Raw genomic sequence first — 6,048 nt, 5'->3', positions numbered from 1 at the left:
AGCTAAATTAACTATTATGCTATGCATGCTACAGTACAGTGTAAGATCCCAGTTGAAAAGAGAACTCTGTTGTGGTGTAATTATTAGGGGAAGGTCCTTACTTACTTATATTTTACATTTCTATCTCCTCCTTTCTCCAAAGAGCATAGAGGACACGGTACTTCCCTTTCACTTGTTCCTTATATCACACTAGCTACATGTCTGAAAGTGGGGGGAGGGGAAGCGAAGAACTCCAGTCCTTCCCAACTCTCAAAAATCCCAAGCTCACTTCCAGTTAAACCCCATAATGTCTCAAGTTAGCATAAGAAATAGAATGGGTAGGTCCCATTGGCAGACTAACACTGCTTTACAAAGATGTCTGCTTACATGATACAAAGTCTGGCAACATTAACTCCGCTGTGTGTGAACCCTTTGCAGACAACCACAGGTCCTGGAGACAGGCAGTCACAGCAGTGACCAGAGGAGGAATGACTGCTGGGAGGAGTGCTGAAAGAAGATACACCATGGTGCATCTGCAGCAGTGTAACTGGATGCCTGCATTAACAGTTATCCTTCTAGTTGGTTAACTGGTTTGACAACTTCAATGCACATGACGTGTGATGCTAATTATTTTCCCCAAGAGTTAAATGATAACTAATCAGAGGCAGCTACAGGAGAGCTACGAGATTCAGGTGAGGGTCAGATGCCTTGTTGATCCTAGCAGGTATATAAGAGGATGACCTGGTTGGGCAGGCCGTAAGCACCTAGCATGCAATATAGTGTGCAGATCTGAAAGGGCCACAAATAGTAAACCACCCAAAAGGTATGCCGAAGAGTTTGCTAAAATAGTCATAGCAGAAACAGCTGTTGTTAGTAACTCAGAGAAAGTTTGGGAACCTTCAAGCTTCCAAGAGGTCCAAAGTTTAACCTCAGAGGATGCTGAGCTGTGGTTAAATGCCATGAAGGCTGAACTTGATTCCTTAGAGAGGAACAAGACATGGGAACTAGTTCCAGGCCTGCCCAGGCCACAAAAGGTTTACAAAGTTCAGCTATTGCAAAGGTTTTTCAGTGTTAATTTTATGCATTTTTAAAAATCACCATGGTAATTAACAATAATATCTTATGTCCTTTAGGGGAGAAATTGTAAATTGTAGAATTTTAAATACCTGTCATCATCCTTGGCTTCACTCAATTTTGTTTATAACACTCGTCCATTTTCTTCTAGTTGTGAGGGTGGGGGTGGGGAGGGGCCTCACAAATGGAGTAGCCTAGGGCCTCTCTTCATCTAAATCCGGCCCTGCCCCCATCCCTGGTATAAATGATGAAAGGGAAGGTGCAGAGTGGCCTAGTCTGTTGCAGTCATTGCTACATGCAGCATCAAGTTTTTTTGTGCAATGTTGCAAGGGTTCAAAAAACATTTGGAGATGATTCACACCTGGCGTGTTCTGGCAGCACCTTCTGAACCACAGCAAAAAAAACCCAAATCTGCAGACTCCCTGTAGTGAGAATTTGCAGCAGGGTTATACTGGCTTCCAGGGACGCAGGTGGCGCTGTGGGTTAAAGCCTCAGCGCCTAGGACTTGCCGATCGAAAGGTCGGCGGTTCGAATCCCTGCGGCGGGGTGCGCTCCCGCTGCTCGGTCCCAGTGCCTGCCAACCTAGCAGTTCGAAAGCACCTCCGGGTGCAAGTAGATAAATAGGGACCGCTTACCAGCGGGAAGGTAAACGGCGTTTCCGTGTGCGGCTCTGGCTCGCCAGAGCAGCGATGTCACGCTGGCCACATGACCCGGAAGTGTCTCCGGACAGCGCTGGCCCCTGGCCTCTTAAGTGAGATGGGCGCACAACCCCAGAGTCTGTCAAGACTGGCCCGTACGGGCAGGGGTACCTTTACTTTACCTATACTGGCTTCCATTAGTAATACTTGGCTCTGCGTACATTTTACATCAGTGCTTGACATTAGGATGATCCATTTTAGAATACATTACCTCCCTTGTCTTGAAGTTCTGAGTGCACTGGCAAAATGGAATGTCCTCCAGCCCCTCTCCTGGGCCATCTTCAAATGACCAGAGAGCCTGTCACTGCAATTTCTGCTTGCACAAACCCCTTGGAGAAACTACACAAAGAGAAAGAAAGCAGGCCAAGCACCACCAAAAAAGAGGGAATTTGCAAGTTTGCAGGTTTTGCTCTCCAAAAGGAGCTGTGGGCAGGGTGGGGGTGGGGACTGCGGATAGAACCTAAAACAGCAGCTCTTTGTGAGTATCCTAAGCAATGTCTCTTTCTGTATTGATACTAATTCTTAACTGAAGAATTCTAGGGTAAATTCCGTTTTCTCTTACCACAGTGTAAATTCACTGATTCCAATCAGATGACAGATGACTAAACCAGAACTTCAGAAGTAAGATACACTGTGATAGTTCTTGTGATAGGGCTCTAGAATTTGATGGAAGTGACATCCTTTAAAAAAGAAGTAGAAAAACGATATCTGGCATAGCTCTGAAAGGAAACTGAGAGCAGAATAAACTGTTTGGTTTCCCTATCCTCTGAAAAACCTCTTACACACACACACACACGCACACACACACACACACACACACACACACTTTCTCTCTACCGTCAGTCTTTGGTGAATGTGGGCTCTGGGAGGTGGCTTCTCCTCTTCTGTCTAAACTAACACCATCCATTATTGCTCAGCCTTTAATATTTAAACATGCCCAACATAGCCTTAAATAAAGCAATTCTGTTGCAGTAAAGGGTTTTTTGTGGAGTCAAAGTTCCTCTCCCTCCGGAGCCCTTAGAGTCAGCATCGTTAAAGGAATTGGCAGCGTCGGGGGGGGGGGGGGAGGAGATGGTTCCCTGTGTCAGTGAATTTGTTATCAAACCAGTTAGTCGTGGCACTCCTTCCCTCCTGCTTCCTGCTTTGCTTTCCCCTTCTCCCGCCCCTCGCCAGCAGCTTCTGCCTTGCCACCTTCCAGCTTGAAACGGCTGACAATATACGGCATCACCCAGAGCAGAGAGCTGTAATGTCATTTGAAAAGGAACAATGGACTGTTCTCTGCTCCCTTTAAAAAACTAAACCCCAACCTTTCCCAAGAATCTGAGCCAGCACTGCCAACCCAGCTTGAGAGGGGTCTTCTGGAAACGCTATCCATGTGGGGGCGTCCTTGCCCCATCTGTGCACATTCCATGGCTGGGCTGACATTGCATGACATCAGAGTTCCTCTCCCATCTCTGTCTTTCTGTCTGGCTTTGGAAGTGATGCTTTTCAAAATCCTCTTTGCTGTTTTAACCTTTTCAAGGCTGGATCAAAATAGAGCAAGCCAAAAGAGTTGGAGGTAGGTCTGCCTGGAAGGGAGCCCCAGCGAGTTCAGCGGGACACACTCCCAGATGGTTACCTTACAATACTAAATACTTGAAAGTCAGCTCCACTGATTTCAATATGGTTTCCTTTCAAGTAACTGTGTGCACAGGACTGGGACATGGGCTACAAAACATAGGGGTTGTTCTGGAAGGCTGAGATTGCTTCTGTACTGACCAGATTTGCTACCCTTCATTTCCACTTTAGAGAGAATCCAGATGTCACTGCTATTCTGTTGCATTCCAGAGTTTTCTGTGATATCCTCCCATCTTTTTTCAGACCTGATTTGTGGCAATCCACAAAGTCCCCATCTTAAAGCACAGTTGCAATGCTAGACAATCCAGGGCTAATGTACTTTTACTTAGAAGCTTCCTTCTTGTTGCATCTAATTGCTTCCTGTTCAGTGTAGCTGGGACATGGCTGATAAACTACCCCTTACTGTTCTGCTTCTGCTCTCACAAAAGGGTTTCTTTTCTTTTTTTTTAATTGTGAAATTATGCTATTTTCCAATAAGAAGAAAATAATACCCCCCCAGCCATTAAAGCCACTCCCCAACATCAGGTTCAAATAGGAATTGATCAGTTATGGGGACTTCATTAGTGATGTGCCGAATAGGAAGCAATTACAGATGGAAGTTATGTCTGGGAGAAAGATGTACTAGTGGAGAAGCAGAAACCTGGGGAAGAGTTAAGCACATAATAATAATAATAATAATAATAATAATAATAATAATAATAATAATAAAAAATTTTATTTATATCCCGCCCTCCCCAGCCGAAGCCGGGCTCAGGGCGGCTAACAACACTAAAACAGTACAACATTATAAAACATTATAAAAATGAATTAAAATCAAAATTAATGGCAACCATAAACTAAAGTCTTGTAAAGATTGCCAAAGGAGGGAGTCAGGCTGCGCCCTGACCAAAGGCCAGGTGGAACAGCTCTGTCTTGCAGGCCCTGCGGAAAGATGTCAAGTCCTGCAGGGCCCTTGTCTCTTGTGACAGAGCGTTCCACCAGGTTGGAGCCGCAGCCGAAAAAGCCCTGGCTCTAGTTGAGGCCAGCCTAACCTCTCTGTGGCTTGGGACCTTCAAGGTGTTTTTATCTTCCTTGTCTACTGGTTCTTCAGTTCAGATTGTGCGTTTCCCCTCTGCTTTTAAGATTTTCCATGGGGAATCAGGGTGCTATCATTCTGTTGCAATCTTGGGCAGGAGTCAATAATATAATGGCAAATTCAAGTCATGCAATTATAGCTGATGGGGGAGGTCTCACGCAACAAACCCACTTCCTCTAAAGTTCAGCCTTTTGTGAAAAGGAAAGTGATGGGACAAAGCATTGGGAAGTGTGGGATGACACTTGTTTTGATGCAGCATTATCTCCCTGCAGGCAAATCAGAGTGAATGCCCAATAAACAGACCTTCTGGAAGTGTCAACAGGTATCAGAACCTGAGTCTACTGAATGTCCACTAGCAGCCTTAGTCCATGCAACAAATTGTAGGGTCATTAAAATGCCAATAAAACTAGGTTAGACTTTTCTTCTTAAGATTTTGAGGAGCAGGAAGTGTTCTTGCTGCTTTGTGGATGAGCACTGAAACTTGCAAACCTCTCATCTATAGTCCAAATCTGGGGAATTCCTGACTCGGCTGAGAATCCAAGCTGTCTTAGTGAGTCCTAGATGCACTTCTTTGAGGAAAATGTGTATGCCAGTGCTTCAGATGTTGGATGTACACGTCACTTTTACACATTTGCTGGGTGCTTCCTTATAATGCCTAAAGCCACCCTGAGAAGATGGTTCTCTCCCTGCTTAGAATGGTCAGACCTAACCGGATGTGAAAGATGATAGTTGCAATCTCTAGGATGTTCACCAGCTAACAGGGCTGCAAATTCATTAGCAAGGTGAAACAAGATGTTGGGTCCTTGCTTCCTTGTAGCAAAGCGTCCTTAATTAATTGACTTTATTCTCCATGCTGTTAAACAAAAGAGGGGATAAGAACAGCCATAGGTGCCTTGAAAGACACTGTGCCTGGACTCATTAGTGTGTAATTAACCTTTGAGCCTGTTGCTTGGCAGGCTTGTGGCTGAGAATGCTTGTCAGCCCAAAGTGATTCTAGGTTGGCAGAAGGACTCGTGAGGCATTCAGGATTCCCAAGTTTGCCTTAGTATTTGTGGGGTGGAGATGCATTCAGGTTCAGGAGCTTAACTCTGCACAATCACAACATACAGGTCTTCACTCCAAAGCAGACATATTCACATACCGGTACTGTCTCTTCATGTACTATCTGTGGACCTGTTTTACTATGAATGAGTGGCATCAAGTGCTCCCAAGATGCTTCAGACCAAGGATTGAAGTGATCTATCAAGGGCCTGTGGACAGGGCTGAAGCTAGTGGTGGGCAGGGTCAGAGCCCAAAGCAGGTGGAGTCACCCCTTCTCTCTGTCTCTCTCACTTCCATTTGTCCCAAGATTTCTCGGCATGGTTTGTCTCAGAGGTTTCACTTTTGTTCCACCACTTTCTTCAGGAAAACCCTCTGTTTACTGCTGAATCAGAGAAAACATCAACTGGGCAGCAGTATTAGATTGGCTCCGCCGCACCTGGTGAGCCACTTCTGGTAACATCTATTTGCATTGGTCCATTATATCCCCACCTTGCTGAAGCAAGCTAGCTCTGGGTCTGGTTAGCACCCAGATGAGTAATCCCATGTATCCCTTGAACTCCTGGG

General features: G+C 45.4%; 1 protein-coding gene across 1 annotated transcript in view; it reads left to right on the top strand.

Annotated features, from left to right (window-relative positions):
- The window catches only part of ETV7 (ETS variant transcription factor 7), a 741,840-nt gene that overhangs the window by 414,176 nt on the left and 321,616 nt on the right, over positions 1–6,048 (top strand). The window lies entirely within an intron of this gene.

Source organism: Podarcis gaigeae, assembly GCF_964106915.1.
Source record: "Podarcis gaigeae genome assembly, chromosome: 6".
Classification (NCBI taxonomy): Eukaryota; Metazoa; Chordata; class Lepidosauria; order Squamata; family Lacertidae; genus Podarcis; species Podarcis gaigeae.
The sequence above is the reverse complement of the archived record's forward strand: the minus strand, read 5'-3'. Positions and strand labels throughout refer to the sequence as shown.